The following is a 12,987-nucleotide window of genomic DNA, read 5'->3' as shown; positions in this document are numbered from 1 at the left end:
AGGAAATGACAACCCACTCCAGTATTCTTGCCTGAAAAATCCCATGGACGGAGGATCCTGGTAGGCTACAGTCCATGGGGTCGCAAAGAGTCGGACATGACTGAGCAACCTTCATTATTGACCTTCATTATAACTCAAGAAGATCATGATCACTTTCTTATCTTGCTCAAAATAATAATAATTATTATAATCAGCATCAGCATCCAGGCCAGTTTACCAAGGAACAGCAGAGTAATGTGTGTCCGTTTTTCTTTTTTACAAATTAAAAAATAGTCAAATTATGCTGGACAAATTTGACGAGTACATTGATCTATCATTCTCTTACCTATTTAGCTTTATATTTTCCCTAGGTCCATGGAATTTGGTCTTGAAAAACAGAAATGTGGAATGTAAGATTTAAATATTAATAATTTACTATTCCACAAGCCAGCAGTTTCAGTTGAACAGAATCTCCTGAAAGGTGTTTCCAAATTGCCTATTCTAGTTCCCAATTCAGACAGAATCAACCTAGACCGAGAAGGCACAAATATATTTTTTTTACTTGAAAATCGCTGATCAGGTCATTGTAATACATGTTTCCCAGGAATTCCCTGCAGTTCAGTATCTGAGACTCAGTGCTTTCACTGCCCAGGCCTGGTTTCAATCCCTGGTCGGGGAACTGGTATCCCACAAGTCATCTGGTACAGCTTCCCCACCAGAAAAAGAAAGAAGTTTCCCAAATCAGTATTCAGAAAGAAATATTAATCAACTCTCTCAAACAAATGGCGACCAGAACAAATGAGCTTTGGAAACTAAATGGGATTCTGCTTCTGGGTATTTGGAATGTAGATTAGCAAAGAAATCTCAGTAACATCAAAGGGAAGATCACTTTATAAATGGACTAAGTTATTTCTCTTAAAAATTTGTAATTTATTTCCTCACTTGTTTTTATATTTCTTGCTCCTCCAAAGGTGTTTCTGTTGGAGACTTGGAAAATACTAAAACACAGAGCTCCTATGCACTGAAATGTTTATAGATTTTTCACCTTCTCTTTTTCTACTGTCAGGAAGTCCGTGCCAGTTAAAGCATGTGTACTATTATTCTCTGTTCCTTTCTGTACTTTTAAAACTTAAATATGTATGTACACCATCATTGTAACATTGTAGACCAGTTTCTAATTCTAGGGCAGGCTTTGTAGCCTGAGAATCCTATGTCTCCACTGAATACATTTAAAGTAAGTAAAAATAAAAAATTGTATTTTCTTTCATTAGTGGAAGGAGAAAGTTGTTCAGTTTGAAATCCAGAAATTTATCCTTTATTTAAATGCTATCATCATCTCATCCTATTTGTTGAAAATGTAGGTAAAGCCTGTATTTTAGTGATTTACTTTATGTCACTTGGCTAGGCCACAGTACCCAGATATTTGGTCACCCACAGTATATCAAACAGCCATCTAGATGTGGTGAAGATATTTTTAAGATAATATTAGCATTTAAATCATAGATTGTGAGTGAAGCAGTTTATCCTCCACAATATGGGTGAGCCTCATCCAATCAGTTGAAGGCCATAAGAGAAAAAGGACTGAAGTCTTCCAAGGAAGAAGTTCTAGCGAGAGTGCCTCCAAACTCCAGCTACAAAACATACACCCACACCCCACACACACACTGTGTGTGAGTGTGGATTTTGTGTGTGTGTATACATCTCTCTCTGTATTGTTGTTGTTGTTCAGTCACTAAGTCATGCCCTACTCTTTGTGACTCCATGGACTATAGCCCGCCAGGCTCCTCTGTCCATGGGATCCTCCAGGCAAGAATACTGGAGTGGATTGCTATGTCCTCCTCCAGGGGATCTTCCTGACCCAGGAATTGAACTCATGTCTCCTGCTTGGCAGGCAGAATCTTTACCACTGAAGCCCTGGGAAGCGCCCCCACCTCACCTTTCTCTCTCTCTCTCTCTCTCTCTCTCTCTCTCTCTCTCCATATATATATATATATATATATATATATATATATATATATATATATATACATATATATATATACACACACACACACACACACACACACACACATACACATCCTATTGGTTCTATTCCTGTCACCATCCTTAAACCAAAAATTAGCCATCAGGAGTCTCAGATCTTCCAAAACCAGCCTTAGTATCCTTGCTTTGATCAGTCACTGGCTGAGAGAGGTCCATGGAATTTGCCTTGATGCAAATGCAGGAATGAATTTCAGAGTCCAGCAGCAAAGGCACTTGGTCAATTAAGCGCCCTACAGTTAGAAATCTTTAAAGTGCATTTTCATGGCTATCACAAACACCAAGCTCAAATAAAACAAAATTAAAGTAGTTCCATGTCCTAGACAAAAATGGATTACAATTTGGTAAACTAAGACAATCTGATTTCTGAATGTCTAAACAAAAAGATGTCTCTATAAATATAGAAAGCTCCAAGTGAGCTAAGTTTTTAAGAATAATTTAGCATTAATTCAAAATCATGATACAAGAACAAAAAGACATTATAGCTTAGTTTATTGGATAAGAAAGAAGTTGAGAACTTCCCTGGTGGTGCAGTGGATAAGGATCCACCTGCCGGTACAGGGGACACAGTTTCGATCACTGGTGCAGGAAGATCCCACATGCCACAGAGTGGCTAACCCATGCACCACAACAGAGCCCATGCTCTAGATCCGACAAGCTGCAATTTGCTGCAACTACTGAAGCTGTATGCGTAGAGCCTGTGTTCCACAGTAAGAGAAGCCACCACAATGAGAAGTCCACATACCGCAATGAAGGTAGCTCCCACTTGCTGCAACTAGAGAAAGCCTGTGCAAAGCAACAAAGACCCAGTGCAGCCAAAAAAAACACATAAATAGAAGAACTTGATCTGCACATAGTTCAGATTCACTGGTCCATGGTAATGGCTAGACACAGGGTGAAGGTGAAAGCCGCTCAGTCAGTCCAGCTCTTTGCAATCCATGGACAATACAATCCATGGAATTCTCCAGACCAGAATACTGGCGTGGGTAGCTGTTCCCTTCTCCAGGAGATCCTCCCAACCCAGAGACTGAACCCAGGTCTCCCACACTGCAGGCAGATTCTTTACCAGCTGAGCCATTAAAGAAGCCCAAGAATACTGGAATGGGTAGCCTGTCCCTTCTCCAGCAGATCTTCCTAACCCAGGAATCGAACCAGGATCTCCTGCATTGCAGGCAGATTCTTTACCAACTGAGCTACCAGGGAGGCCAGATGTAGGGTAACAGGGATCATATACAACAAGGAAAAGGAGCCATTTCACAGAAACAGGCTGCTCATTCGTTTAGTGTGTTTCATGCAGTGTTATATTCTGCTGTCTGAAGTGGGGCTTTAGGATTTCACTGGCTCCAAACACAAAACCAGCAATAAGAAAATGACAAGTGAAAAGGTAGCATGTTCTTTTAGTCTCATTAAATATGACATCAAGAGTTCAGGATCTTCAGAATTAATGAGAAAATCTGTTGCAGTTCATGTTCTCCCGAAAACAGACTCAGACACCGATGTGACCAGTCCCCAAGTCTTCAGGGTGTTTATCTCCCATCCCCTAGGACGCTTGTTTCTTACCAAGTGTTCTAGTGTGCTTGCCTGCTCATCTGACTTGATTAGCATGATGTCATCAATGTAAGGGATCCCAGGGATGTTCAGCAGGATGTCCAGATATATGCATTAATATCACGACAGAGGGACCAAGAATGTATGCAGTCTTCAGGCAAAGCTACTGGCTATCCTGCCGTCCATTTCTGAGCAGGCTGGACCATAAGGCATTGTCTAAAACAACGCCCTCCTATCATGTGTCTGGGAGCTTCTAATCTCTGGGGAAGATGCCACAAGTGTCAGTGAAATTGCAATTAGGACTTCCGTTGGTTAAGTCTGTGGTATTTATTGTCTAGAGAAGAGGTCTTATCAACTTCAAACAATAACCGTAAGAGATGCATATTCTTGGACTACGATGCAAGGAAGTCTGAAGTGGAGCACAAAAATAACTAAATAGAAACACCCCTATATATTTGGAAATTTAAAAACAAACCAGAAAACGTATAGTTCAGTCAGTTCAGTCACTCAGTCGTGTCCGACTCTTTGCGACCCCACGAATCGCAGCATGCCAGGCCTCCCTGCCGGGGTCCAGCCCTGGTGGATCCAGGGTAATTCGAATGGGAGATGGAATCGGCGTCCTAGGAATTAATTGCTTAGTTAAAGATATATAGAGAGATTAGAAATGGATAGTGTAGTAGGAAATATTAGTGGAGAAAAAGAGGCTGAATAACTTGGTTTACGTGGGATACCAATAAAATTCCAAGACAAGGAATTTGCACCATCTATGTTGGGCCACCGGCGCCACTTGAATATTGGAAGGTGCCCCTCCTTGGGCTCCTTCTCGCGTGGAACTTAAAAGCCGGGGCAAGTAAGTAGACATGGCAAGCACCCACGCTCCAGATGGAAATTCAGCCAGAAAAATGGGGATCAAGAAAGAAACAACACGGGGGAATCAGTCCTTCCAGAAACTGATCTGATTTCTTTATTATTTAGGTTTGCTTATATACGTTTTGTTACACATAGAGCCAAATGGAAATTTTGAAGTCACGCAGGGGTCAGCAGTCCTGATCTTTATCAAAATCAGGTGCTTCACATAAAAGTATACATAAAGGTCTTAGGGGTTTTACATCATCTTCTGGCCATGAGGCCTGCTGACATTTTATGATCCTTTCTTTCTGATAACCAAAAAACTTATTTTTCCCAAGGGTGTTTTTTTCTTAAACCAGGCGCCACCCTCTGAAGGTAGCAGATAAAGTAGCATTCCTATAGGGTGAGGGTGTAGTGGGTTAAAACTAAGAAAGGAATTTATTTACCCTAAGGTTAACATGATTAATCTTAAAGGTTAATACCTATTTCTCCTATATGCTAGTTATATTCATTATAAGGGCAGGAAATACGAAGATTTAGTAGCAAACATCAGCCCAACAAATGAAACCCCTTCACCAATGTTCTCCTTAAGATCTATTTAGTCTTAAGATAGTAATAAAGTTACATTTTTACATAGCAAGGACACAGTGATTTATAACAAAGTACAGTGATCTATAACAAAAGAGAAAATTCATTAACTCAAAACATCTAGTATTGCTAACATCAAAAACTACTATATTCCCTTTTCTATATTCCAAATACATTAATATATTCCCAGGTGTCTAAGGATATGGAGGCCTGGCAGCAATCATTGAGTCAACAATGAGAAAAGCCCTATGCTAATTAAGACTTTCAAAATACTCCAAACTCTCTGTGCTGCTTATGGTTGAGAGGTTGTCACACAAGCTAGTCTGTCAGCAGAGAGGTTTGACCTGAGACACCCTTGTCACACCCAGGGCAGGGAATTAGCAGCAATTATTGGCACAACAAATGAAAAACCCTTCACCAATTAATTCCTAACCAACCCACTATACTAATAATTTCTAACTTCCCCAAAGAATCTGCCTTTAGTAAGTCTAAAACATCTAGTGCCTCTCACAGTTGGGAGGATGTAAACAGTCACATGTGGCCAGAGAATCTGTACAGGCAGGCTAGATAACCTTCAGAGGAGTTCATAAGTTGAAACACTCTTGTCACGCCCAGGAATTTTTATTGACTTGGAGCTGTAAGTTAACTCCTTCTCCAAGAGAGGTAATGGGGGTCAGCCCCCCGTAAAGTCAGAGGCATAGGTGAGAGCATGAAACAGTAAAGTAGGTAGACTCTGGTTTTGGGGGTAGATGCTCGGGAACAGGGGATTTCCTGAGGCTTGATCCGCCTTTGCATATGCCGAAGCCTCCTTCCTCATGACCTTTGCCATGGGCAGAGTTCCTCACGCTGGCTCCCGGCACCTCCCTGTCCATCACCAACTCCCACAGTTCACTCAGACTCACGTCCATCGAGTCAGTGATGCCATCGAGCCATCTCATCCTCTGTTGTCCCCTTCTCCTCCTGCCCCCAGTCTCTTCCAGCATCAGAGTCTTTTCCAATGAGTCAACTCTTCGCATGAGGTGGCCAAAGTACTGGAGTTTCAGCTTTAGCATCATTCCTTCCAAAGAAATCCCAGGGCTAATCTCCTTCAGAATGGACTGGTTGGATCTCCTTGAAGTCCAAGGGACTCTCAAGAGTCTTCTCCAACTCCACAGTTCAAAAGCATCAATTCTTCGGCGCTCAGCCTTCTTCACAGTCCAACTCTCACATCCATACATGACCACAGGAAAAACCATAGCCTTGACTAGACGGACCTTAGTCAGCAAAGTAATGTCTCTGCTTTTGAATATGCTATCTAGGTTGATCATAACTTTTCTTCCAAGGAGTAAGTGTCTTTTAATTTCATGGCTACAGTCACCATCTGCAGTGATTTTGGAGCCCCCCAAAATAAAGTCTGACACTGTTTCCCCATCTATTTCCCATGAAGTGATGGGACCAGATGCCATGATCTTTGTTTTCTGAATGTTGAGCTTTAAGCCAACTTTTTCACTCTCCACTTTTGCTTACATCAAGAGGCTTTTTAGCTCCTCTTCACTTTCTGCCATAAGGGTGGTGTCATCTGCATGTCTGAGGTGATTGATATTTCCCCTGGCAATCTTGATTCCAGCTTGTGCTTCTTCCAGTCCAGCGTTTCTCATGATGTACTCTGCATATAAGTTAAATGGGCAGGGTGACAATATACAGCCTTGACATACTCCTTTTCCTATTTGGAACCAGTCTGTTGTTCCATGTCCAGTTCTAACTGTTGCTTCCTGACCTGCATACAGATTTCTCAAGAGGCAGGTCAGATGGTCTGATATTCCCATCTCTCTCAGAATTTTCCGCAGTTTATTGTGATCCATACAGTCAAAGGCTTTGGCATAGTCAATAAAGCAAAAATAGATGTTTTTCTGAAACTCTCTTGCTTTTTCGATGATCCAGCGGATGTTGGCAATTTGATCTCTGGTTCCTCTGCCTTTTCTAAAGCCAGCTTGAACATCAGGAAGTTCATGGTTCACGTATTGCTGAAGCCTGGCTTGGAGAATTTTGAGTGTTACTTTACTAGCATGTGAGATGAGTGCAATGGTGTGGTAGTTTGAGTATTCTTTGGCATTGCCTTTCTTTGGGATTGGAATGAAAACTGACCTTTTCCAGTCCTGTGGCCACTGCTGAGTTTTCCAAATTTGCTGACATATTGAGTGCAGCATTTTCACAGCATCATCTTTCAGGATTTTACCCACTCCAGTATTCTGGCCTGGAGAATTCCATGGGCTTTATATAGTCCATGGAGTTACAAAGAGTCGGACACAACTGAGCAACTTTAACACACACATGAACATCCCTACACACATAGATTTTACAACTTTGATGAAGTTGACCAATTCTCAGAAAAGCATAAACTACTATATCTTATCCAGTGTGAAACAGATCATTTGAATAACCTTATGAGCAAAAGTAGTTCAGTCCTGGCCAGAATACTGGTGTGGGTAGCCGTTCCCTTCTCCAGGGGATCTTCCCAAACTAGGGATCAAACCCAGGTCTCCCACATTACAGGTGGATTCTTTACCAGCTGAGCTACCAGGGAAGCCCAATAACCTTATAACCCTTAAGGAAACTGAATATATAATTTTTAAATTCCCAAAAATGAAGTCTCCAGGCTCAGATAGTTTTACTGGAGAACTCTGCCAAGACAAGAAAAGCAGTATTAATATCACTTCTATACAATCTCTTCCAGAAAATAGAAGAACCACTCCTAATTGATTTTATAAATTTAGAATTACCTCATGCAAAAACCAGAGTACCTCACCTAAAAAAAAAGCAAAAACCAATATCCCTCATGAACATAAACACAAAAGATACTTAACAAATATAAGCAACCAGAATTCATATATGAAAGGATTATATACCATGGCAAGTGGAGTTTATACCAAAATACAAGGGTGATTCAATGTTCAAAAAGTAATCAACTACCATATCAACAGGCTAAAATAGAAAATTAGACAACAAGTCAACTTGTAGAGAGAAATCATGTGACAATATTCAACATTCATTGGTGATAAAAAAAAAAATCTCATAGAAAACTAGGACTAGAGGGAGGCTTCCTTAACATAATAAAGAACATCTACAAAAAACCATGCAATTAAATCATACTTAATGGTAAAAAACTAAATGTTTTTTACCCCAGGAATGAGAACAAGGCTAAGATATCTGCTCTTATCACTTTTATTCAACATTGTACTGGAAGTTCAAGCTAATGCGATAAAGCAAGAAAGGAAATTAAAAGATATAGATCAGAAAGGAAAAAATAAAAACTGAAACTTATGTGATTTTCTACATAAAAAATCCTAAGGAATCTACAAAAACAAACAAACAAAAAAAAACAACCTAGAATTAATAAGGGAATTCAGCAAGGTCACAGTAGACAAAATGAACGTACAAAAATAAATTGTCTTTCTATATATGAGCAATAAACACATGGACACTAATATAAAATATCAATACTATTTATAATCACTCAAAAAATGGAAATAGTTCAATTTAAGTCCAACAAAACATGTGCATAACTCTTATATTGGAAACTACAGCATGCAATGAAAGCAATCAAAGATTAAATGGAGAGACATACCAGTTAAAGGATTAGAAGACTCAACGTATCCATTCTCCCCAAATTGATACATTTTTAGTGAAATTCCTATTGAAATTTCAATAAGATTCTTTGTAGAGAGAAAATTATTATAAAATTTATACAGAAAGGCAAAAAAAAGAATAGCTAAAGCAATCTTTTAAAGGAATTAGATGGGAGAAGTTGACTTACCTGATTTCAAATCATAAAATGGTCAAGGCTATATGACAGAGAAATAGATACATAGATCAATGGGACAGAATAGAAAGCTTATAAATAGCCTCACATAAATATGCTCAACTGATTTTCTACTAAGTTGTAACATTAATTCAATGGAGGAATAATAGCCTTTTCAACAAATGGTGCTAAAGCCATTGATCATCCACAGGCTTAAAAATGAACTTAAACCTCACATTTAATGCAAAAATTAACTCAAAATGGATCACAGGTTTAGATTTAATTATGCTTTTACAATTTTATAAAATTATAAAACTTTTAGGAAAAAACATGGAAGAAAGTATCTGGTGTCCGGGGCTAGGCAAAGAATTCTTAAGACTTGCCACCAAAAGCACCACAGGAGAAAAGTTCATAAATTGGACTTGATCAAAAACAAAAACTTTTGCTCTGTCAAAGATCCTATCACGGGGATCAAAAGACATATATAGAACGGAATAAAATATTTGCAACCACATATTTGACAAAAGACTATTATCCTGAATATATAAAGAACCCGAAAATTGCAACTGTTAAAGTCACTCAGCTCCATCAGAAATGGGCAAGGGTGCATGCTGCAGCTCCTGAAGCTGGCGTGCTCTAGGACCCATAAACCACAGCCACTGAGCCTGCAAACTGCAACTCATGAAGCTCCTGTACCTAGAGACTGTCCTCTGCAATGAGGAGAGGTCACGACAATGGTAAACCTACTTCCTGCACGGGAGAGAAGTCCCCTCTCACCGCAACTAGAGAAAGCCTGAGAGCAGCAAAGAAGACCCAGCACAACCGAAAATAAAGAGACAAATTGTTAAAAAAAAAAAAAGGGGAAAAAGAAAGGGGGTGAGGGAAGAATTTAAAATGTGGTCTCCAGACCAGCAAGATTAAGAAAAAAAGAAACAGGCAAGTGACATGAAAAAACACTGAGATGTTTCATCAAAGAGAATATATAGATGGCAAATGAGAACATGAAAAAATGCTCTGCCCAACATTGTTAGCCATTAAGGAAACACAGACTAAAACTGCAATGTGTTATCAGTATATGCTTATCAGAACGGCTAACTTAAAAAAGTAGTGCCAACACTAAATTTTGGAAGGAAGCTGAGAAACATATGCATTGTAGATGGGATATAAAATATGATATAGCTGCTATGGAAGATGGTTTGGCATTTTCCTAAAAATCTAACTGATAGCTTATGATCCAGCAGTTGCACCCCTGGGCATTTATCCCAGAGAAATGAAAAGACATGTTTACACAAAGTCTTACATAATAATGTTTTAAATACCTTTACTTATAACATCCCCAAATCAGAAACAACTCAAGTGTCCTTTAAGGTAAATACCCAAACAAACTATAGAACGCCCATGCTATGACATATTACTTTGCAATAAAATGAAATAAACTACTGATACACCCAACAACTTGGAATCGGCTGAGTAAAAAAATCCAGTCTCACAAGTTTACATACTAAGTGATTCCATTCATATCACAATCTTGAAATAACAAAATTATAGACATGGAGAACGGATTATTGGTTGCCAGGAGTCTGGAGAAGAAAGTCTGGGAGAAAGATGGGTACGGCTATAAAAGGGCAATAGAAGTGATCCTTGTAGGGATGGAATTGTCTGTATTGTGTCTGTATCAATGTCAATATCCTGCTGGTGATTTCACAGTGTAGCTCCTCTGGATGTTACCATTGAGGGGAACTAGGCCTGGAAAATCCCATGGGCGGAGGAGCCTGGTAAGCTGCAGTCCATAGGGTCACTAAGAGCTGGGCACGACTGAGCAACTTCACTTTCGCTTTTCACTTTCATGCATTGGAGAAGGAAATGGCAACCCACTCCAGTGTTCTTGCCTGGAGAATCTCAGGAACGGGGAGCCTGGTGGGCTGCCGTGTATGGGGTCGCACAGAGTTGGACACGACTGAAGCGACTTAGCAGTAGCAGTAGCAGCAGTAGCAGGCAAAGCATACACTGAATCTCTGAATTATTTCTTACAATTGCTTGTGAATCTACAATCTTCCCCTCCAAAGTTTTTTAAGTAAAAAAAAAAAATTAATACGATGGACTTCCTTGGTGGTCCATTGGTTAAGAACCCACTGACAGTGCAGTGGGCACAGGTTCCAATCCTGGTCTGGGAAAATTCCACATACCGCAGGGCAGCTAAGCCCGTGCCCCCAGCTACTGGGCCCTCACTCTAGAGACCGCATTGGCAACGACTGAAGCCCGCTCACTGCAGCTCGAGAGTAGTAGCCCTGACTCCTGCAACTCATGAAAGCCCACACACAGTAACAAAGACCCAGAGTAGCCAAAAATAAATAAATTGTTTTAAAGTTAATAAGAGAAAAAAAAAAAAACAAATAAAGTTAATAAGAGCATACTCCCCAAAATGTACAACTTTGAAAACAAAGTAACAAATTCATATATATTTACTTACATTTATAGATTTATTCACATATATTTATATTTTTTCATATAATCTGACTTATGTTGTCTTTGTAAGATTTAAAACCATGGTTTAATTTTCCATAATAGTAATGGGACTTTTCCAAACTTACTTTTTATTTAAATCCAACTATGTAAATTTTCTTGTTTTTGTTAACTGTATAGAGCTTCTCCATCTTTGGCTGCAAAGAATATAATCAATCTGATTTCGGTATTGACCATCTGGTGATGTCCATGTGTAGAGTCTTCTCTTGTGTTGTTGGAAGAGGGTGTTTGCTATGACCAGTGCATTTTCTTGGCAAAACTCTATTAGTCTTTGCCCTGCTTCATTCCACATTCCAAGGCCAAATTTGCCTGTTACTCCAGGTGTTTCTTGACTTCCTACTTTTGCATTCCAGTCGCCTATAATGAAAAGGACATCTTTTTTGGGTATTAGTTCTAAAAGGTCTTGTAGGTCTTCATAGAACCATTCGACTTCAGCTTCTTCGGCATTATTGGTTGGGCATAGACTTGGATTACCGTGATATTGAATGGTTTGCCTTGGAAACGAACAGAGATCATTCTGTCATTTTTGAAATTGCATCCAAGTAATGCGTTTCGGACTCTTTTGATGACCATCATGGCTACTCCATTTCTTCTGAGGGATTCCTGCCCGCAGTAGTAGATATAATGGTCATCTGAGTTAAATTCACCCATTTTAGTTCTCTGATTCCTAGAATGTCGACGTTCACTCTTGCCATCTCCTGTTTGACCACTTCCAATTTGCCTTGATTCATGGACCTGACATTCCAGGTTCCTATGCAATACTGCTCTTTACAGCATCGAACCTTGCTTCTATCACCAGTCACATCCACAGCTGGGTATTGTTTTTGCTTTGGCTCCATCCCTTCATTCTTTCTGGAGTTATTTCTCCACTGATCTCCAGTAGCATATTGGGCACCTACTGACCTGGGGAGTTCCGCTTTCAGTATCTTATCATTTTACCTATTCATACTGTTCATGGGGTTCTCAAGGCAAGAATACTGAAGTGGCTTGCCATTCCCTTCTCCAGTGGACCACATTCTGTCAGACCTCTCCACCATGACCTGCCCATCTTGGGTTGCCCCGTGGGCATGGCTTAGTTTCATTGAGTTAGACAAGGCTGTGGTCCTAGTGTGATTAGATTGACTAGTTTTCTGTGAGTATGGTTTCAGTTTCAGCTGGATCATGGAAAAAGCAAGAGAGTTCCAGAAAAACATCTATTTCTGCTTTATTGACTATGCCAAACCCTTTGACTATGTGTATCACGATAGACTGTGGAAAATTCTGAGAGAGATGGGAATACCAGACCACCTGACCTGCCTCTTGAGAAATCTGTATGCAGGTCAGGAAGCAACAGTTAGAACTGGACATGGAACAACAGACTGGTTCCAAATAGGAAAAGGAGTACGTCAAGGCTGTATATTGTCACCCTGCTTATTTAACTTATATGCAGAGTACATCATGAGAAACGCTGGACTGGAAGAAGCACAAGCTGGAATCAAGATTGCCAGGAGAAATATCAATCACCTCAGATATGCAGATGACACCACCCTTATGGCAGAAAGTGAAGAGGAGCTAAAAAGCCTCTTGATGAAAGTAAAAGAGGAGAGTGAAAAAGTTGGCTTAAAGCTCAACATTCAGAAAACTAAGATCATGGCATCTGGTCCCATCACTTCATGGGAAATAGATGGGGAAACAGTGTCAGA

This window comes from Ovis canadensis, chromosome 4 (assembly GCF_042477335.2).
Source record: "Ovis canadensis isolate MfBH-ARS-UI-01 breed Bighorn chromosome 4, ARS-UI_OviCan_v2, whole genome shotgun sequence".
NCBI classification, from domain to species: Eukaryota; Metazoa; Chordata; class Mammalia; order Artiodactyla; family Bovidae; genus Ovis; species Ovis canadensis.
The sequence above is the reverse complement of the archived record's forward strand: the minus strand, read 5'-3'. Positions refer to the sequence as shown.